The sequence below is a fragment of the Calidris pugnax genome, unplaced genomic scaffold (genome assembly GCF_001431845.1).
Source record: "Calidris pugnax isolate Ruff unplaced genomic scaffold, ASM143184v1 scaffold188, whole genome shotgun sequence".
NCBI lineage: Eukaryota > Metazoa > Chordata > Aves > Charadriiformes > Scolopacidae > Calidris > Calidris pugnax.
In genome coordinates this window covers 10089047-10111892 of record NW_015091257.1, presented here as the reverse complement: position 1 = coordinate 10111892, position 22846 = coordinate 10089047, and the positions used below count along the sequence as shown (strand labels likewise).

Here is a 22846-nt window from a genome sequence, read left to right as displayed (position 1 = left end):
CACCTTTCTCCAAGAGAGCTCCAGCAGCACTTTTGCTGTCAAAGCAGGCTGAGAGGTAGCGTGGTGCTGGCTTCCCCGAGTCAGTCCAGGGAGGGGTTCGTTTGTTGGTTTTTGTTTTTTTTTTTCTATTGAAAGAGTTGAAGCCTCTTTCTTTGTTTTCCTGACTCCTTGGGAAAGTGAATTCTGACAAGTCTGGCATAAATCCTCCCCCAGCATGCCAGATCAGTGACAGTCCTCGCTGCACTGGTAGCAAGTACCTCTCTCCTGCCTGTCCCCTAGGTATGTCTGTTGAGGATGCTGGTACAGCCTGTGATCTGCCACTGTGGGTTGTTTTTTTTTTAATAGAAGTAACTTTTACGGTATAAGCCTGTCAAATTTAATTTAAGGATATTATAGCTAATAACTCCCTGTGTGAGTATGCCTTTTTATAGGAACATAAATGGTTTAGACTCTTTTGTGACATGGAGTGAAGCAAGTTATTTTAATAAAAAATATTTTATTAAGTTTTCAGTTCGCTCAGAAAAAAACACAACTGTATTCTTTCTTATCTCATTGGTAAGGGAAGGAGTAGGATGTGACTTTATGTTCTAAGATAATTTGTAAAAACAAATCTAGAAACATTCATGGAGATACAATTCTCTATTTTTTTTACTAGAAGCTGAGGGCACTTTGTGACAGTGTCGTGTTCTTGCTATGTAAAGTCAAATTCAGCCACAGTACAAGTTCATGGTGTGTGTTAAGTTCATGGTGTGTGTTAGGTATGTTGCTATTTTAAGTACTTTGTGGCAGATTAAAGTTCTAAGATAGTCTTTGTGATTTGGTATATCATAGCTTTTCAAAACACAATGATGTGACCATTTTTCAGAATAGTATGTTTATTTTGCTCAATCACTGTGCTATATTTGGTACAAAGTGTAACACCTCAAGTGAGAGGTGTACTTCTTTTAAATACGAAGCTCAGGAAAAAAAAAGTGTTGTTTTGGTTTGTTGTTTTTTCTTTTTAAACTGTTTTTATTCTCTGCTAGTTATACACTTTTGTTTTTCCAGCTAGAGTGCTCACTGAGAAGAAGGGTTAATGGAGGCATGTACTGCTGACTAGGGGAGATGGATTGATTTTTGAAATCAAGTGAAAATGCCTGAAATACCTTAGTTTTTTTTTTCCTGATTTCCTGATCTCTTTAATCCTGAAAGAGAAGGGAAAGAAGGAAATTAAAGCCAGCCTTACAAAGAGCTCTCGTGCAGTGGTGATGGGGTTTGTGTTTTGTCTTTTTTCCAGTGATGATAAGAAATGAGCTCTAAGACAAAGAAAGAATGAGATTTGTGGCTTTTTCCTGAGTAAAAGCATTAGTGAGCTTTAGGTATAAAATGGGGAGAAAAGCTGTGAGCTAAAAATTGTTGAAGCTTGTTGCACTGTTAGAAGCAGCTGTTATAATCGTCCTGCCTTCCATATCACATAGTGAGCACGTACTATATTGCATGTTTGGTTTCCTTTAAACATAAAAGGGCATGTTATTAACCCTATCTGTTGCAAAGGCCATGATGTTAGTATGTTTATGTTTTCCTGCAGGATGTGAGGTCCTTCAAAGTATGGTCTTCCCTTGGTACAGCACTGCAGAGTTTGTTAATACATGTTTCTTCCTCTGAGATGCCATGTAACCGTGTGAAGCTTTGACAGGACATACTCAAGGCTGTATTGATATGATAGATCTGTAGTAAGAGGTCTGATCTGACAGTCATCTGCCTGGTTTAATTACAAATTCGTTTACAATTTGATCTCCTGCTCCAATCTGACAGAAGCTAAGCTGATAAAAACCAATTCCAACCTGCCGAGAGTGTGGCTACACGGAGAAACACATTGATTTAACTAGTGCACTGGCTGTAATTGCTGATGGGAGAGGTTAAAAAAAAGCTCTCTTATTATTTCCTCATGCTTTTTCTTGTCAGTGAGCTACCGTGGCTCCAGAGGCATATCCAGGAGCAGACGGGGATGTGACGTTCATGGGGTACCTGGCCACAGGTGGGGATTCCCCAGCTGCTGGGGCTGCATCGGTTGGCTGGGATTTGCAGGGTGCTGAGGCTGCTTGGGCAGGTTTGGTTGTCCACCCACCCGTGGTTTGTGCATTTTTGGCTGGCATTGGCAGGCTTGGTTGGTGCTGTGCTGCTGGTAAAGCTGGGTACAGCTTGGGGATTTGCACCAGCTGGCGCTGGAGTGCCACAAAGATTCTATGTGTTGGAGAAGTGATGGGCTCTGCATTTCTGAATGTTGCTGGACTGCAACTGGCGATGTTGGTTGGTAATGTAGCCAGCTCCTGTTGAACCATAGGATAGATACACAGATGGAGAAAGGCACCCACTTTGTTGTGTTCTCACTAGTACTTAACACGTACACTGTGGTGGCACACAGAGGCTCTCAGGGATGGGGTGGTCCCTGTTACACTGTTCTGACCATGTGATAAAAGATCTTGGCCAAAGTTAGTCTTTACTGTGATTTGATGGCCTGGCATCTTTTCAAAGCACAAAAGAACACTGTCATATTCTGCAATATTGGGAGCATATTCTTTTATTACATACCCCTTCCCCAAGTGGGAGGTTAATATAATAGAAGAAATGTGCAAAATACTCATTCAAATTGGGATGTTTAAGGGACAAGCATCTGTAAACCACAGTACAATGCTATTCTGTCTACGTGTAGTGTTGCCTCGTATTGTTTTCCCGCTATAGAGCATGCAAGAAATAGTTTCTGTTGCTTCCTCCTAATTTATGTCCCCAAGCTGGAGGGGAACAGATTTAGACTGGAGATTAGGAGAGGGTTCTTCACTGTGAGGGTGGTGGAGCACTGGAACAGGTTGCCCAGGGAGGTGGTTGAGGCCCCTTCCCTGGAGATATTCAAGGTGAGGCTCAATGAGGCCCTGGGCAACCTGGTCCAGTTGGGGGTGTCCCTGCTGACTGCGGGGAGGTCGGACTAAGTGACCTTTGGAGGTCCCTTCCGGCCTGGGCAATTCTATGATTCTATGTACTTAGGTTTTTTGCTTCCCAGGTGCCTTGGCACAGCACTTTGAAATGCTTGGCGTTTGGGTGTTCTTGTAACAAACATAAGCACTAGTGCAGGAGTAGTATGCCTCTCTAGCCATATTCACAGGCAGTAAATATCTATGCCAGTCTGTCAGTGATGGAGATTTTGAGGATTGTGTATATGGAGAAAAGCAGAAGAAAATTGAAATGTGATACCTGGGGTCTCATCCGACTGTTCTACCTTTTCAAAGGTGTTAACACCTTCCAAAGAAGGTATTCCTTCCGCCAAGGAAGGAAAGGAGACAATGCTAATCCAATGTCAATTTAGCAGGTTTCCTTGCCTAAGAACAAATGGCAAAACCAAGCATCGTGCTGATTGTGCTATTACACTCAGAATCGGTTGTAATACCTATGGCAGCATCATTTTTTAGAGAAGGTATTCAATATCTTTTGTGTGCTGAACAGCATGCAGCACTACGATTTATGCAATTTATGGCAAATCAAATATGCAGATCTTAAAACCACAGGGTCTATTGAGCTGTCTTTCAGGTGAGCCAAGAGTCTGGAAGCCTTGAAGTTTCTGGTCTAAAGTTGCTTACATGGAGGAACTGGCCCACAACCACAAATTTTGTGAAGTCTTGAATTTGTTAAGTGTAACTAAGGCAGACAGAGGTGTTTTGGTAAATGTTTTTTTCCTGTGGTTTTTTTGCAGCCCAGAACCTCCTGCTGTAACACCTTTTGAAAGTTTTGCTGTGTACCTGATTTAAGCTGAAACTACATTTTAAAACCATTACCATTTCATAAGAATGAAAACCTTTGTGTTTCCAGTTCTGTTCCAACTGCAGTCCACAAGGTTAAAACTTAAAGCCATCTGGTCTTAGAGGAATGGGAAATATTTTTGTACTAGCTAAAACACTAAAGCAGGAAAAAAAGCAGATATCATAGTTTCCAAAATCTGTGATTCTCTTTTCCTAATGTGATGATCAAGTTTTCTGTTACGCAGATAACCTTTTCCAAATATTCAGCATTTCTGAACTTTCTGATTAGGTACAGGCAAAAAGTACTCCCTAAAACTGGACAAATTTTGTTTTGTTTTGTTTTTTTCTGTTTTTTTTTTTCCCCTCCATTTAAGGGATATCAAGTGCTTTTGTGACTGTGGGGTTGCCTGAATACAAATACATCAACAACTCCCATTTGTAGGCAAATTCCTTTGTTGTACAGCAAACCCAGAATATAATTTACTGCATGAACTTCCATGTTCAAAACAACTTTCTGAACTGATATACCAGGGCTGTCACTTGAAGGTATTCCATGTAGTTGTTGTGGTTTCCTCTTCTGAGCTTGCTTCAAAATGAATCCTCTCTGAAGACCCTGTGGGCCGGGTTCACTCGCAGTGCTCTGGTTTTCCATCGCCGGGAGCTGGTTGAAACTAATGTAGCTCAATAATTGATCACTTTCTTCCTTTTACTAGGTATGTTGAAGCGAATGAGTATGTCAAAAAGATGCAAATATTTTACATCCTAGCTGAAGTTGATAAAACCATGATGTGTTGGGTGTGGAGTAGTTAGAAAAGGAAACCTGAAGATGTGTTTTGCTTGCCTTGGTGTTACAAAGTAAAATTACTCTGAAGTAACGTAGCAGTTTGCCTGGGTCTTGCTGACAATCTTTGAGTTCATGTAACGAGTATGGCAGCGACAGATTTGTCTTGCTGAGTTTACTGGTAAGCCATTATGGTTAGGATTTTTCAAGCATGAGCTTTCTCATCTACAGTTAAACATATAAGGCAATTGTCTCATACCTCACTGTAGTCGACAGAAAGAGCGAGCACCTCTTTAGGTCAAAGCATTCCCTTCGAGGATGCCGGAATGGGTGGGATGATTTGCTAAATAGCTCAAGTTTGTCCGTACAAAACCCAGCCTATGTCTATGATTCAGGAGAATAATTACACACAATAAATAGCAAAACAGCTTAAACTAAGCATGTGCATAAATGTTTCGCTGACTGGCAGATTTGCCTTCTTTCTGAAGTCGTTAGGAGCTTATTTTTACATGAAGCATTAGCAGTCAAAACAGTGTTGCTATCTCTACTTCATTCCTCTGGAAAGATTAAGAAGATTGGAGGAGTCTGGAAAAGAAATCCAGCCCTTTGGCCCGGAGTGGCTGCCAACTCTGGCACATCACACCGTGGCACACCAAATAGTATTCCAGGTCTCAGGGGGAGCGTGAATTTTCATCTACAGTACTAACCTTTTTCCTTTGCTATTCATAAAAGCAGGATGATCTCCAGAAAGCAGTATTGGCACGGAGCTGTCAAATGCAGTGTGTTAACTCTGGGACCAAGATGGGGCGACTCTTCGCTAACGCTCCCCTATGTACAGGCCGTAGGTGCCTGCACGGTGCTGTGATGTGCCTTTTCTCTGGCTCCCTGACCACCGGCTCAGCCAGCTGTGTGCATTCGATGCCACGGTGAAACCCTGTGGGAAGGGGCTCTGGTGTGGGGTTTAGGTGGGTCCTTGAGCAGAAGGGGTCCCCTCCCTGCTGGAGGGGAAGGTGGGAAGCTCTCCTTCCCCACCCAGTGGCACACTCTCGTGGATCAGACAAAGCATTCCTGAGAGGTTGCTTACAGCATTTATCATACAGACCAGCCAAATCTTTGGAATTTTCACTTTATATTTCCATATGTGTGTGGTTGGTGTTGCATCACAACAAGAAGATAAGAGTATGTAACAGTAAGAAGAGCACTCACTGTCAAGCTTAACAAAACTGAGCGCTGAACTGCTGTTGTAGTCACAAGGTGGCTGTAATACTCACTGGGATAGCAAACGTTGCACCTAGGAGGCAAGTGGTCAAGATCCAGCCCCCCATCTTTTTCAAATTATAGTATCTGTAATAAGAGGAAAAAAAATACCCCTTTGGTTATCATTATATCAGAAAAAAATGCCTCATATTAGCATCTGGATCTGAATGAAAATAAACAATCTGTAGATATCAAGGACAAATCTTCTGCAGTCTGTTTAGAAAGCTGGATCATTAATTTTTAAGTATTTGGCGGGAATAACAAATTGGTGATAAAATTCCTTTGGATTTTGGAATTTATCTTGAGACAGAATGCAAATGTTTGAACTTTTTTTGGTTCTGGTCTCCAGTGTTTATGCGATTTTGGAGGGCAGTTCCCTTTAATTTTGAAGCCCAGTTCATGAGTACCAAGAGCAAAAGGACTAAATGTCATTTAGAAGTAATGTAGCGATACTTGCCAACAGCACAGCTTTAGTAGATTCTGAGAGAGGAATGTGGGAGCAGTCATAGCCTTAAAAAAACAACAATAGGTTTTAGCAACTGGAGAATCTGCAAAAATATTTGAGAGCTGTGCCTGATCCCTTCTTGCTGTGTTGAGTTTTTGCTCTCATGGTTTTTGAGGGGTTGGGGAGTTTTTGCTCTCATGGTTTTTGAGGGGTTAGGTTGTGTTTTGGTTTTGGTTGGTTTTTTTTTTTTTTTGAGAAACCTCATAGGAGACTATCAAGAAAAAAGTTGATAAAAATATTTACTTAAGAGCTGCCTTGAAGACCACTCCCTCACTAGAGTTATAATGTTCTTTTCTGCTTTTCCTGGCTGTTTTATCTGTCTTAATGTAAATTAATTCACAGAGTATAGGCTTTTGTGCCAAATTTATAATTCACAGATCATTTATTATTGTAATGGTGTGGTGCATTTGTCTTGCTAAAAGTATTATCTGAAGTGACCTCTTAGCAAAAGCGTGCATTAAAGTTAAGGAGGTCATGCTTTAAAAGTGCTGCCATGAGCAGAGGTAAGAAACTGGGAGGGGTTGATATTTCCACTGCAGGAACCTGTCCTGTTCTCATTGCATTAAGAAATCATAGTTTTCCAGTGAGAATATTTCTCAGACTCAAAATTCAGTATTGGAGGAGGAGGATTACTATCTATTTGCACACAGTTTTAAACAATCACAGGACTGTCATCCGTACCTTACCCAGTGAGTGAGAATACAGATCTCCTTACAGGGAACATCCTCGTTCACCCCAGTGAGGAGGAGGAGCAGAGTGGATGTGTGAATTCCTGCATTTGGATCACATTCTGAAAGACTTCTCATTTCCCAGCACTTAATGACTTCATGCCTTTAAAAATAAGGCCCTGAGGTCTTCCATCATCTGTATCATCACAGTTGGGAGTTGAGAAAAAGCAAGGTATTTTTCTTTTCTTAAAATAAGCCAATTTAGGTCATGTCCTGTGTTAATAGTGCTATGTCAGGTCATAAAAACAAGCTGAAGTTAACAGTGTGGTTTGATAATATTCATAAGTAATTTCAGAAAACAAAATTGTATGACTAAAATTTCAGTTTTGATGTATAAAGCTCTTGGCTTCTGAAGTATTAGATACATATTTTGCCAGCCAGACATGGTGTTTCTTCTGTCCTGGTGTGAAGTTTCAGGGCAAAAGGATCCAAGGTTTTCGTGGTGATAGAAATTAGACTAATGCACTATTTTTTAAGTGATGTTTTCAATTTTATTATCATTGACCTTATTAAAGTTTCAGTAAGGGAGAATATTGATGAAATGCTGAGTAAGGCATAGCAGGTTAGAATTATAGAATGGTTTGGATTGGAAGGGACCTCTAAAGTTCATCTAGTCCAACCCCCTGTGATAAGTAGGGACATCTTCAACCAGATCAAGTTATTCAGAGCCCCGTCCAACTTCAACTTGAATGTTTCCGGGGATGGGGCATCTACCATCTCTCTGGGTAACCTGTTCCAGTGTTTCACCACACTCATTGTAAAAAAAAATTACTTTCTTATATCTAGTCTATAAGTACCCCCTTTTAGTTTAAAGCCATTACCCCTTGTCCTGTCACTACAGGCCCTGCTAAAAGTTTGTCCCCGTCTTTCTTATAAGACCCTTTCATTACCCCTTGTCCTGTCACTGCAGGCCCTGCTAAAAGTTTGTCCCTGTCTTTCTTATAAGACCCTTTTAAGGTCTCAATCCTTTCATCTCTCAGCCTGTATTGATTCTGGGGGTTATAATACTTTTTACATACCATGAAAAATAAAATGCAATAATAGTGTAAATCAACCCAAAGATTTTGTTATGGCTTATAATTTCTGTGCTCTGTGAGCATTCTTCAATTATAAGTTAATGTTAATGTACTGCACTAAGTAGGAGGAAAAAGGGAGTTAGTTTGGTTCAGTAGTAGTTAGCTGAGGTAAAAGCACAGAGTGAAAAATGCTTATCTGCATTAACTGACAGGGAAATCACAACTACCTTTTTTCACTGTTGCAACTAAAGTCTAAAGAAAATTGTTATGCAGCCTAAACTTCCCACTCTGCTCCACTTTCACAGAGCCTGTTAGTACTTTGAACATGGCTGATCCCCTTGTGCTTCCTTGTTGGTTGTAAGTGAGAATATCCCTTCTCCTGTTGCTTGTTAAGGAGTAACGGGATCATCTTCTCTATCCTGGCAAGGAGTGGGAGGAATAGCTCTTCCCTTTGAAACATCATTTTCTCTGGGCTAATGGAAAAAGAGTAACTAGGCAGCAACAGCTCTTTGTTATACTACTGAAAGTAGGAAAATTAATTGGGTAGATCATAGGCCTGCTTATTTCATTTCCCTTTCAAAAGCTGAGAAAAATGTCTCTTTCTTGTCCCAGGAGAACAGGAGAGAGGGGCCAGGGACAGTGGCATTGCCCCATAGGAACTGGGAAGCTGTAGCCATTGGGGATCCCATTGTATCAGAACAAGTCCATTGTGGGTTTGTTGGGGTTCTTTTTGATGTTCTGGTATCAAAAGAATTGAGCAGGCATGAAAATAGAAATAAAAAATATACTGAGCTGAAAAATCTGGTTTAAAATGTGCCACGAGGAGATTGCTGCTACTGTGCTCTTGCAGCTAAGGACTGCCAGCAGTCAAATTTGTTGCAAGTTGTATACAATAGGGTGGCCCAAGGAAAGATATCCCTTGTATTTAGAGAGATTTACTGATTTGGCTGTCTTTGAAAAGCATGCATCATCTTGTGCGTAACTGCTTGGACGTGAAGTCCCGCTGACTGTGTTGTGGGTTGGCGAGTAGGTGAAAGAAGTGCTTACCACTGTCTGTAAATAATACTAGTAGCTTCATCTGTCTTTGTTAACTGGAGCGTACAACTTTCTAGGTTATTTTAGAGAGGCAACCCCACTGTCTGCTTTGTAAGAAAACAGCATCAAATGAAAACAAAACTATAAATCAGCTCTGTAGAAATAGACTTGCCTGACTTGGGATACATTGAGTCTTCTGTCATTTGACCTTAATCAAGATGAAGCTCAGGTGAAGCTCAATGCCAGTTTTAAGAGTAGTGTGACCCAGTCGGTAGGGCTGAGAGTGGCTTGGAAAGACCTGCCTAACATAGGTAAATGTTAATTAATAGTATAGCACTGATAAGAATGGTAAATGTTAGTTATTTTTTATCATTAGCGGAAACTTTGCTACTACGTGGTATACCCACAAGTTCACTGTTACTGAAATATTTCACATAGCTTGGGCAGGAAAAATAAAACTCAAAACGTAATACTACCTCTTTGTACAAGTTTGAAGAATTGACCTGATCGGTCACAGGCAAGAAATCTCTTTTTCTTTTTTGTTTGCATTCCCAAGGTCAGGCAGTAGGCAGCACAACTCTAGCATGACTGCGGAAGCAGAAGAAAAATAAAGGGGATGCTTCTCTCTCCCTCTCTCCCGTTGCTTTACCCTTGACAACACAGCTTCATATCTTCTCTTCCTTGGGACTTACTGCAGTGTGTGAGTCACCTTCTTTGAGATGCATAAATACCATGACTGCAGGTGTATCTGCCCTTCTGCCTCCTGCTCTGCTGTCTTTGGCCATGTCTACCCAGAGAGGTGCAACCATGTCAGAGAGCATCCTCCAGGTGGGGATGCTGGGGCTCGATAATCTGTGCAGTCGGGTTAGTGCCAGTGTCTCTGATGTAGCTGAGGTCCAGACCAACTCTCTGAAATACTGAGTGTGGAGTTAACACAGGCCAGGGATTATGCGTTTGGATGTGGCCATTTTGGAGAGGGAAGCAGTTTAATAGTGTGGATTAAGGCTGTTCCCTGCCAGCTGGGTCACTGCCAGGGCACAAGCCCAGACACGTGTAGTTTGCGAATATAAATTTTCTGGTTATGGGCTTGTGGTTTTCTCCATCCTGAACTGAAATTGCACGATTCCTCAGCTCTCATCCTGAGCCCTGAGCAAGACTACCTATGGTCTTTGTCAACCGTTCTAACCAGCAGTGGTAAACCACGAGACTGGGGGCATCACAGTGCTGCTGAAGCTTAGTAGATGTCTGAGCTAAGGTAGCTAACCATACATGTGGTCTTCGACTGGCAAAATGCTTTGTAAATATATTAATTTAAACTTTCATCATGTTCACATGGCGAGCATGGCTAGCGTGTGTTGTCTTTCATTACCTACAAGTTAACAGTGCTAACACAGATAGTAAATGCACTGCTGTTGATGGGTTGTCACTTTTTGGGCTGCATAAGCTTGACTACATATATGCTCCTTGACTCCAGAAATGTATGTCGTAAATGCACTGCTGTTGATGGGTTGTCACTGTTTTGGCTGCATAAGCTTGACTACATACATGCTCACATAGATGCTCCTTGACTCCAGAAATGTACGTTTTCTCCCTTGTGTGTGTAGCTGCTGCTCTACCACCAGACCAAAGTCACGTCTTAGTTCCCGGGGCCAGACCATGCATGGGTCCTGGCTCCATACTGGCCCCTTCCCAGCAAAGAAACCAGGGCAGGTTGGTCAGATGGGGCCTTGGTGAGACCCCACAGCTTCCCCACTGTCTGGAGTGGGGTGCGTGCCATGGTGTGTTGCCTTAAATGCAGGGACAGCCTTACATAAAATAGAAGTAAAAGTATTTGTAAAATGTAGGGGTCTGTTGTTGATGTACATGAAGGTGTGTTTGCTCTTCAGGCGGGATTGACACCTCCTCTGGGGATGGTGTGGTCTGTCTTCACGAGCACTTAGAAACCTTCCTAAAATCTTCATAGAGCAGTGCCGTGCAAACAAGAACAGTTCAGGGCCATTCACTGTGACAGTAGCACTAGCAGGGGTGAGGTTGGCTCTTAACCCACTGGAAAACGCTGCACCTTGTAAAAGACCATGTAACTGCATCCTACACGGTTCTCTTTATGCTCAGGCCTGGTTGCCACCTTTCCATGGAAACTTGTTAAATACGTAGCAAAATTAAACACGTAATAACTTGTTACAATGTGCTACGCGTTTCAGAGGGTTTATTTTCTTTTTGCTTTACTTTTGTTTGCTAATGCACTAGCAGGGCACAGGAGGAATTTTGCAGGCTGGCCAAGCTCCCCTAGGGGTATACAGTAATTCAGCCTGGGTGGCAAGTGGGGGGCACAGGAGAAAGTCACAAGGTCCTCATCCCTTTAGTAGTCTTTTTTTTTTTCTTTGCTTTTCAACTTGTAACAAATGAGTATTCTCATTCTGTTAATACTATTTTGATAATTAACTGTTGTAAATGTATGGTATTTTTCCACTGCATTACAGATATGAATATGCGTGTTAACACACACAGGCATCTGCCTCTGAATTTCATGTTGCTGTCCCTGCTGGCAAAACATCCTTACAGGTTCTGCAGAGCCCCAGCTGTATCTGTGTGCCGCACTGGTTTCCCTCGGGTTGTTTTAGTGGGGAGGCAGAGGCCAAGATTTAGAAAAAAGCTCTGGATCCAGCACAGCACAAAGCCCACAAGATGGCTTAGATGAATGTTTCTTGGCGTGTGGAGTTTGAAAATCTATGGTGGCTGTCAGTAGAGCCAATAAATTCTCCATCCTTGGCTTTAGGTTGTAACACAATGATAGGGGCCAGGTAAACATCTGCTCTCCGGAGTTTAGAGTTTCTCTTCTATACAGAGGATATGTATCTGCACAGAAGGTACCTCCTATGCAAAGAAAAGTCTGTGAGAAGCTCTGTAGTGTCTCTGAGAGTGAAGGAGTGGATTCTGACTGTGTTTACTTGAGGACAAATGCTAAATGATTTAATAGCCTTATTAATTCAAACTGGCATGAGCAAATCTGGTGGTTAGGCCAGTGGGAAGCAAACACTCAGGATCATTTTTTTAAAAATTCAAAATGTGGGTCCTGAATTATGAAACAAGATACTCAAGTAAAAACATGCGGTAACATCCTGATTAATAATGTGTTTTCTTCAACAGCAATGTGCTACAAACTGACCTTTCAGCAATTTTGTCGTAAAATTTTTTCCTGTGTATATTTCAAGCATCTGAAATACAGTATGTGCTGTAGTACAGAAGAAGTATTAAGCAGAAGGTAAACTACAGTCCTTTTCCCTCCTCATCCCTCTGATTTATTGGTGTATTCTTTTGTGACGTTAATAGGTTTTTATTGTCTCATTTGCCTTGGTACAGCAGTTGTTCTCTTGTGCCAGTCCTGCAGGGCTGAAGGGGCAGAAGGGGGAGGACTAGAGCAGAAGGACTAGGACAAAGCAGTAGAAGTAGAAAAAAACATTGAAGAAAAATAGGAAAACGTGGTTAGAAACTTAACACTGGTGACAGCTGAGGTTGACTGTGTGGCTTCGTGGCTCCCCTCTCAGCTCACTCCTGAAGGAGGGACATGAGTGCCTTTAAGGGATGGAGAGTGGGTTGAACTGAAGGCTGTGGCTGCAGACCTGGAGAGGAGCCGTTGGTCTCTTGCAGGGACAGTTTTCTGAAGGGATGGTGACAATGCGGTAGGATGGATGGTTAGCTCATTGCTAAGTTAGTAACATTTATCACACATTGGTTCCTATTGCAAAAAACTTAAATTGATTGTGTGAGGTGACACGGTTGAAACAATTAGCTAGTCTGGAACATATCCTGGCTATCTTCTCCAGTGAGATAAATGAGCTGCATCAGTGCCTCTTCCCTCTTCTTTCCCCTACTTTGTGCCCCCTCCTGCCCTTTCTCTCCCTTAGGTTTCTGGGAAAATTTTTATCTAGGTAATCTAAGGGTTTAAAAACTGTTTATCTTGCATGGTCTGAAATGCTTCTCATGCTCTCACCCATGGCACAGTGAAAAAACAAGTAGGCACATTTTGTAAAGACGTCTTTAACAGAAGACATGATGAATGGCTCTTAGAATTACTTCTGTAACTACCAGAAGAATTGAAAATAAATGAGAACTTGAGACATGCGGTCATGCTCTAATAGTTGGCATCTTAGTCTTTTAGCTTAGAGCTTAAGGCTTGGGGTACAGGAGTTTACTCTTCTCTTTGTTATGCAACTATTTGTATAAAACATCTAATCCAAGTAGAACTTGTTGATTCTCATCAGGAGCAATGATTATTAAAAAACCCCTAAGACTTTCTAGGTTGGTAGAAAATCTTTATTGGTTTGGAATACTGTACAATAAACTTGGTCTTCACAGATAGACATTTCAGGTATCAGAAACGAATGTTTCTATGTGTTTTTAAAGACTGCATATTGTTTTATTGTGTGCTTTTCTGCACATCCATAAAAGTCTATAAGAGAAAGAAAGAGTGAAATTAATTTCCAGAGAGAAGTGTTTCAGGATACTGGGCATTTTTCCACTGAACATCTCTGTGGAAATCTGGGAAAAGTGATATTTTGGTTCTGTACAAGAAAATAATGCTCTAACTGTACTTCTCTTTCCCACCATCAATAAACTTGAGAAAATTCTTCTGTAATTAATAACTAGTAGAAAAATGGAGTTTATTTTGGAAAGGGCAATTTAGGAGATTATTTGCTTTTAAACAGAGTACTCTTGGAAGTGTGGATGGTATTTGTACTATTGTCTTTTGATTTGCTTTCAGATAGAAGGCAGATTTAGTCTTTTTGGGAAAGATGGGGGAGGAGGACAGGATTAACTATATCCTTGCAATCTATGGATACTTTTGCATTTCAGTATTGGATGCTGCTCTGTGTAGTCTGCTGGAGCTTGAGTGCCTTCTGTATAGGACAGACTAGCAATAACCAAGTAATGGACTTGAAAGAGCTCTGCCTCTTTTTATGTTTTGAGTTATGGATGTTTCTTTGAGAGAAGATAGTAAGAGGCAGGGAAGATTAAAGCATTATTAATTTAGATTGGTTTCTAATACTCACTGTTAGTTACGTAACACCGTGGTGCATCACAACTCAGAGTTCAACACGCCAATGTTTATGATGAGCATCCTACTGGTTCATCTGGCATTTTGTGCTTTGTACTGCAGGAAAAAAAAAAAAAAAAACACCACGAAATGCATGATCCTACTTTCACTGAAGTTACTGCAAATCAGCCATTCATTTTTGCAGGAGTTCATGGCTTTAGTAACAGAACTCATTGGGATGATTTTCAGGGTAAATTTCTGTTGTGCTGGAAACTGTTCTGGTAGAGATTGGCACCAAATTAGTTGAAAACCAGTAGTAGTATAATTGAAAATTGTGACTGACTGTTTCATAATAGCACAGTGTGTGCCCAGTTCCTAGGGGAAAAGACTCTTGCAGCAGCTGAAGAATGCAGCCTGTGATCTCCTTCTTCCCAGGGATGCTCCACCCAGCCCCATCGCTATAAATGGCAATTGGACTTGAGGGAATTACAGCAAGCAATGAGCTAAGCAAAGGCAGGTTCCTCTGCAGCTGACATTTTCACTGCTGGGCATGAAATTAATAACATGAAGAATGACCTTGAGCTGTTTTCTGAACGTTGCAAGGGCTGCAGCTTCATCTGGAGAAGTCTGGACTCTGTAAGGACGGATGGGGCAGTGTAAGGATGGACACTGTAAGGATGGGTTGGTGCAGTGAAGGTGGTGGTGATCCAACAGAGTTTGGTCGGAGCCACTTGTTTTGGAGGACCATGGGAGGGGCTGCAGCTGAATGAGTGCTCGGCCTCGGGAAACTTGTTGGCAAATTTGCAAAAAAACCCCATGTTTTATCAAGTAGCTGTGGAGATGGCCACTGCTAAGCATGTTCTGCTGCCATGCTGGTGAAGGTCAGAGCTTGGAGGAAACTTACTGGTGCTCAGCAGCCAGGGAAAATGGTATTTAAGGAAGGAATTCAGCTCATCTCACTACACATCTGCAATTTAGCCACAGTGTAGACATACACCTCTGAGTTGGCCACCAGACACTCCCTCCCTGCATGGGAGGAAGTGGGGAAAAAGGCATTTCTGGTGTTTCATTCTTATCTCTCTAGACCAAGCGAAATTAATTGCTTCCCCAAAAGTTCCTGTTTCTCACCACTGGTTGGAAGTGGTACTGAGATAGAGATGCCTGTATTTTGAAAGCAGTCCCACTGTAGGTCTGGTCTGCCCCATAGATGATCTGTCAGCATTTGAAACATCTATAATTACTCTGCACTTTTGCCATTCTTAGGTTTAATTACTCGGACAAACGGAAAGGGTAAAACTTCACAAAGTGTAAGGGATTCTTTAAGGATAAGCTGATTGATTCTGTAATGAATGGTAGATGAATAATAAAAATAGAAGTTAAAACACCAGTAAGATACTCTTTCATTAATTCTGTGCTGTGTGAGAAGTCATAGAGGAAACGCATGTTTAATGTTTACTCAGTGGACGGTTTGAATGGAGAAGTGTAAGGGAAGTAGCCTTCTGCGGAATAATAAACATAAAGTTATACATTTAACAGCTGCTTCATTCTTTATTATTCCTTCAGTTTCCATCTGCGAGCGTTATTGGATATTTGTATCCATCTTTACCAAAACATCTCTTGTGTACAGTGTATACAATTTACTCAGCCAGGGTCATGTATTTCATCAGTTGTCAGCCCTGTAAAATACAGAATGCTTCTGTGTGACCTAGAACCGTGTTATGAGAAAATACTGCTGAGGCGAATTTCAGTTTGCGTTGCGTGGACAACTAGGGACTCAAATACAGCAGATGAGACAGGGCTGGGAGCAGGCGGGATGGTGTTACCCTAGATGTCTGCCACCAGCAGAAACGTGCTGGCTCCGTCCTGTGCCAGCCCAGGTACCCCTGGGGACGGAGCGCCCCGGTTTTCCAAACACCAGGAATTCTAGCTGTGTGCTTCAAAGGAAGAACCACTTGGGTCCTGAGAAAAGCAGAATGGCTTTAAAATCATTAGCTGGAATTAAAGAGTGCATTTGAGTTACTTTTCTCAGGTTCTCACTTTCGGAGAGCGCAGAGAGCACACCTGCAAGCTTCTCTCTACAGTGCCTGAGCTTTATGTATTCCTTACGTAAATACATCCACTGAGATGCACCTATGCTTTCACACACCTCCTGGAAATAAAGCCTTAAAGCAAGTAACAAACACCACAAAATTAATTTGTAAGAATATTGAGAAATGTGAGAGTATTACAAATGTGTTTAAAATCAATGTCTTCTTTTAGAAATGTACCCAGTTTTCAGATTGGCCCTTGGAAAGTTCTTGTAGCTGAGGATATTTTTTCTGTTCCATTTTTTGAATGGGATGCAGCTGTTGAATTCTTCAGACCTGAGTAAAGGCTCTTAAAGAGCTTTATTTATATCGGGTTTTTTTCTGTCCTCCTCTGGTTCTGAACAGCCACAACTTCAGCTAATGGAAATTATCGTACTGCAGCTCAGCTTAGAAAGTCCTGCTGCTTTGCTGGGGTGACTTTTCTGAAGAGCTGGACCCTTCTGTGGAATGTACGTGTAATTATATAAAAGTATGTGAGTGTAACTTTCACGGGAGGTTGGCACATGGGCTTCTGAAGGAGATCCCTGGGGATTCGGAGAACAAAGAGTACATCTAAGGCAATCAACTACAATTCATCCACAGCCCATTAGAAGAACATTGCAATGATACTTAAGTGTATAATCCCTCTTATGTCAAAATACAGGCTTACGGCTTGAGATTCTCCTGAATAAACTTTGTGATTATTAACAAGCTGTATCAAATAATCTCCTTCAGGTCATTAAAGGGCATAATGCAGATAAGAAGTCTTTAGGTCCTGTAAACCTCCAAATGAATTCATGCTCTAGACCTCTGTGTTACTGGAAATCTTTGACAGTGAGCTGAAACGCTGGGATATTTTGATGTTAGTAGTTTGATAAAAAGTTCAGAAGAAGTGTGCTGTGCTGCTGTGTGTCTGTGGGATGGAGAGCTCTTCGTACAGCAGTAGTGTGAGGCACAGCAGCAAACCTGGCCTGGCAAATTGTTAATTTTACAAGGATATTGCAGTGAAAGCTCTTTAACTTCCTGTGTCTACATGCCTTTTTTAGCAAGAGCTCCATACCGCCTCTTAAAACCACTACTTTCGGTTCCTTCTTTTTTGACTAAGCGTCTTCCTCAATCGATAACAAAAAGTAAAATTCAAAGAGGTTTATGTGAATCTTTCAGCTGAGTAATGTATATTTTAATTACAGTATTAATAATGTCGATAAGAGGAGGTGAACAGCTGCGGTGGCCACTTGACACAGACAGATTAAAATAATTGGATTGGGGACGTCTGCTAAATTGCCATTAAAATTTTTAAATAGGAGCAGAGAGCATTTGGCAGTCACCAGCGAAAGCATACAGGGGGAAGAGGAGAGAAGAAATAGAAGAGGAGGGTAAGAAGAGGACATTGGAAAGCTTTCATGCTGTTCATTCATCTAAAAATAGGTTTTCAGTCTGCCTCCGAGTTTGTTTATGTTTATGTCCTTCGTTTGGAGACTGTGGATGGAGACGTGTCGTTTCAAATGCTTTGGGAGCAGGGCCTGCACTCTTTAGGCTTTTAGTTTTGGTAACGGGACTTGGAGCCTTGGAGACACCCGTGGATGTGTGTGCGGGAGCTGCTGCGAGCTTCTCCCTGGCCGTGCTGCTCCCTCCGAGGGCTGGACCAGGTCCTTGCTGCACCCTCTTCTCACCGAATACTCTTGTAAAATCCAGTGCATCATTTTCCAAAACATCATTTGAATCCATAGTTCTGTGTGTGCGCTGCTCCCTGCCCGGGAAATGGAAACATGCCCAAAGATGGGAGTTTGCCCTTGGGGTTCAGCCGCCGGTAACGCGCGGGCGGCACCCAATGCCTAACGCTGCTTGTCGCACGTGGATTTTAGAACTTCCATAATGGGAAGATCCACTGAATGGATTTTGTAAAAGCAAAGCTGTAAATTGGGGTTTTCAAGATACTGCAGTCACTTGAGAATAGGTTTGACTGCTTTCAGCAACCTCAGAGGAGAAAATAGAGCATCCCCTTCTTCTCTTATTCAGAGATTGCAGCAGCACTAGCATGTCCTAAGCAAACCCAGCTTTGGTTCCTCCAGGATTGCGTGCATTTCTCTTTCAACTCTCCATTAGCTTCCTTTAGAGGTTTTCCTCTTCTAGAAACAGGGATGATGCTGTGCGTTCTCTCTTAATCTATCTCACTCTCTGGGCTTTTATTAGAGTCTAATATAACTTGTCAGAGTACGTACATAATCTTTTTTGGAGTTACCAGTATCTGCTAATGGGTCACGCTTAAACCATGAGATCAAAAACCTGAGTTAAATATATTTAATAGGTTTTTATTTGCTTTCTGCTTTTTAGAATTTCTGAGGTATGAGCAGACAGTCTCTGGAGCACATGGGGTGTTTTGTGGTTACTAGTCCAGACAGCTCAGATATAATTAAGGTACCTTTTTTTGCATATGCAACTTGCTACAACTTCTGTATTTTCACAGGTCTTAGGATCACATCAAGCATAAATCTACTTGAGGTTGTTGTACTTCTCTTATTTGTTTTTATTTTTGAGTGAACTATGTCATCTGAGATTAAAGTGTATAACTTTGGATGACTGTGGATGCCCATTTTATCTCTGGGGCTTGGGCTCTCCAGTACAGTTTAAAAGGAATACTGGAAAGACTGAAGTAGTCAGCATTGTTCAATTACTTTTCATGGAAATACAAAAATGAAAAGTGTTTTTATTCAAAATAGCTCTGCGGTGTCTCCTGGACACAGAGACAGAACCTTTTTTATACCACAGGTTCTTTTTTAATGATCTATAAGGGACTTCTCACAGTGCAGTGCCATCCCTGGAGGTGAAGGGAGGGGACTGTCCCAGGAACCCCTGCTCATGAGAGGAAAGCACAAGGCGCTTGAATCGCAGCTCCCGTGAGGCACACCAGAGTGTTTGGGACTGAAAACATCTTTCGTAGCTGCAAACTTTTTTGAACTCTTTGACCAAGACATCATTTTTTTTTCCACAGAAAACATATCTTTCATAGGTATTTTTTAAGACAAACCGCTGATTTTTCCACTGAAAAAATGAGATTTTAGGTCAATTCTGTTTCTGAAGCTATTTTTGACAGTCCCGTGAGGCTTTTGTGGCCAGCATTGGTTATTAGTGTAACAAGAGATCAGCCAGAGGAATTCTCAGCTGCCTGCTAATTTGGTTCTCCTAATCCTGCCCCGCTTTGGAGTGAGAATCAAGTTCTTGGAATTTTGCATAATGAAGAAACAAATTAGAAGTCCCATACCACTTATCTGTGAATGACGGAGTTGCAATATCAAAATCATTTAACCAGTTTCTCAATGAGAGCTTAGGCCAAGCTCACTTTAAAGTTTTGAGATGGATGTTTTTGAGTCCTGTGGGAAGATGTGAATTCAAAGTAGAAAACAGAAGTAGTTAATTTTCTTCTATTTTGTTGCTGATAGGGTATATTTTATATAACCTCTCCATAAACTGTGAACATTTTGTATTATAACATTCCATTCTGAATAGTGTATTTTTTAAAGTTATGCGTTACTGAAAAAAGTAGCTTGAAATGGGGAAAAATAATTCCCCAGATATACTTTCAGCTAATAGAAATGATATAAAAATAAAATCATATATATGTAGAAAGTGTACCCCAAAGCACCCTGATTTTTTTTTTTGCAGAGAACACTGTTAGCCACTGAATAACCTGAAGAACCCTGGTTCAAAGCAGAACTCAACCAAATATTGCTGGACTCCTCAGTTTATGAAAGGGAACCCCTTGCTGTCAACCTGTGGTTCCAATAAATAGTTCTAATACAGTTCCACATTTTTTTATCCAAGGTAAAGGAACTTAACCTTGCCTGGAGCTCATAAATACGAGGGGAACAGGCTAGTTAGATTCTTCACAGCCACTCTATTTTATATTTCTGCAGGCCACCAGGAAAGACTTTTAGAATCTTTGGTTGCAGGGCGGCTGCTGTGCAGAGCCTGGAAATGGCAGTTCCTTCATCACATGGTTTGAGTGAGTGGGTTCATGAAGGAGCCCATCCCAGTTTCCAGTTATATAAATAGCAGAGTTTTGCTCATTAGAGGAACTCGGAGAATAATGGCACAAGGGATATGTGGGCTGGAGAAACTTATTTTTGAAGCAAGATTTTAAGAAGTACAGATCTACAGCATAATTAGGAGGTGACTAGCAGGACACTGATCTCTGGCTACAGGGTTTTGACGGGGAAAGGGAAATCTAAGGTCAGCGCCCTGGGTTTGTGTTGAGATGCGAGCGCAATCAGTGACAGTGCTTTTCTGAGAAGGTTACTCAGCTCTCTTTGCAGCTGAGACAGTTCTTTCCCTTGGAAATCTTGTATGGTATGATGCTTCCTGGGCCACACAACTGAGCACCTCTCACCCTGGGTGGTGGTGTGGGAAGAGACTGGAAACAGAGGTGAGGAGCTGCGTGATTTGAGGATTTGATGTCTGATCTGAGAGGCACTGAAAATGCTGAGGCCTGTGCACTGATTTCCCTGGGCTTTGGATAGGGTTCCGAAATGAGGGACATCCGATGTCTGTATTTGCTGCTGCCAGGCAGGCACTGGTGGCCAAGGTGTCGAGCTGGGAAGGGCTGTGTGTGTTTCTGAGCTGTGAGCCCCGGCTCTCGAAGCCCAGCAGATGCGGGGACTGTTCAGCCTTCTCTGATTTAGAGATGCACGAAGCATCTAGGTGGATATATGAGAGAAAAAATATAATTATTTACATAATCTCCCTTGTCGTTGCCATGAACTCCAGCTCATGGTTTCTCCTGTTCTGTGAGCAATCTGATGAAGCGGTAAGTCGTGCCAGCCGAGAAACAAAGTTGTCGCTCTGAATGATGACTTGGTGAAATGCCACGTAGGGCAGAGCTGCCATCAGAATCATTGGTGATTCACTGTTTGTTTTTCACAGATTTCCTACGCTCGCTGCCCACGCATTATAGATGACAGCATTGTGTATGGGGACTGTGAACATGACAGACATTATTTATGAAGCAGTGCCTTTATCAAGGATTTTTTTTTCTTTTTTTTTTTTTTTTTTTGGGGACTGTGAACATGACAGACATTATTTATGAAGCAGTGCCTTTATCAAGGTTTTTTTTTTTTTTTTTTTTTTTTTGCTTTCCCCTAGCAAACTGTGTAAAATCCTCAGGCTCTGTGTCGCTGTTGTCAAAACCATGTTACAAATATAGCCGGCCTGCCTGTTAAAGGAGAAAGTTTTCAAAGGTGTTTTCCAAAGCTGCACACTAACTGTGTGAGAAAGTTGAGGCAGAAACTGCGGAGTGCTCCTCGCTGGGCTCCAAGGAGCCACGGCAGCTGCATCCAGCACTCTTTTGGCTGCTCCTTAGAGGGAGAATTTGGGAGTTTGGGCAGTTACAGTCAGTTTTTAGCTTGCACAGCCCCGGGGGTGAAGGGAGGCAAGCCCCTTCCTCACCACTCCTTGCACTGTCTCAGGACAACTCCTTGGGAGTAAGAAGAGGGGAACCTGGTCACAACTTGTCCCTGTGACCGGGCTTTCCCCTGGGCTGGGCTCTCGGCTTGCTTCGAAGCGGAGAAATGAAAAGATCAAGTTTCCCCCCCCTCCTAAGATTCATGACGTCTGGCAGCAAAAGGTGTCCTGGGAGTCGCAGCTGCTCCAGCTGGGCTCCCTCAGATGCTCGGTACACAGCCTCAGGACAACATTATTCTTACCTTATTTTACGAAACGCCGTAGTCGGATTCAAGTCCTTAATTCAAATCTGGTTTGATCAAGTGCTAAAGGACACTGAAGACACAAGGGAACTTAGTTAATGGGTAAGGAAACTGAATAATCTTGTACATAGTGTGGTAGAGATAAGTGTAATGGAGAACATGTGTTGAGTGGGGTGGTCATGGTGACATGGGGTTTAATTTTTTTTGTGCTTTGGCTATGTTTGAAGAAAACAAAACAGCTTTGAATCAGTGAGAGGGAAAAACTGGCACTACTGACCACTTACCAGGCTCTGGAGATCCATCAGCAAACTGAGAGCCCTCAAATACTGTTTGTTTTCAGACCAGTTTCATGGCTTTGCCTGTTTTCATAGTTGGACCAAGAGGAGTGAAACTACGCAATGAGAGGTGGTGTCCCATTTTTAAACCAAACTGCATAATTAGGGTGATTTGTATGTGAGTGGCTTTGTCAGGTGCCTTCTTTTGAAGTCCACGGTAGCACTTTTATCCTTTTCTGTATGCTCTGTGCGTGAAGGCTCGATAGCATAGGCAGTTGTGAGCAAAATATCCTGAGGATAAAGGCTTCGTGAAGGCTAATGGCATGAGAGCTGCAGCTGCATAGGTTCAGTTTGGCAAATAACAGTAAGCATCAGGTTTTATGGCCATGACTGTGTTATTGTTGCGTTTTTAAATTTGGGTTAGCTGCGTAGAAGAAAGTAGAGACCAAGAGCTGTTCATCTTCTGGCTTGGTCTGTGAGGAGCTTGTAACTCTAGCAATTGTTTCTGTTTTTCATAACAGTGGGAACTTTATGGGCTATTTTTCCCTTTCTCTGTCCAAAACAAATGTGCTGCTTAAAAACAAAGAAAGAAGTCGCGGGCTGGCTGGCAGGCACGCAGTTTGAACTTGGGGTGCCTCAGGTTGGAGGGACAGTTTACAAAATGTACCTTTCTCCGGAA

At 42.0% G+C, this 22846-nt stretch overlaps 1 protein-coding gene across 5 annotated transcripts in view; it reads left to right on the top strand.

Moving 5' to 3' along the window:
- Nucleotides 1-22846, top strand: part of ARHGAP6 (Rho GTPase activating protein 6) — a 366400-nt gene that overhangs the window by 271153 nt on the left and 72401 nt on the right. The window contains exon 1 of one of the 5 annotated variants that reach the window (XM_014960400.1): nt 21891-21994. The exons of the other annotated variants lie outside the window; for them this stretch is intronic. The gene's annotated coding sequence lies outside the window, so the exon portion shown is untranslated. Of the gene's footprint in view, nt 1-21890; nt 21995-22846 lie in introns of those variants that run through there. 5 annotated transcript variants of the gene reach the window in all.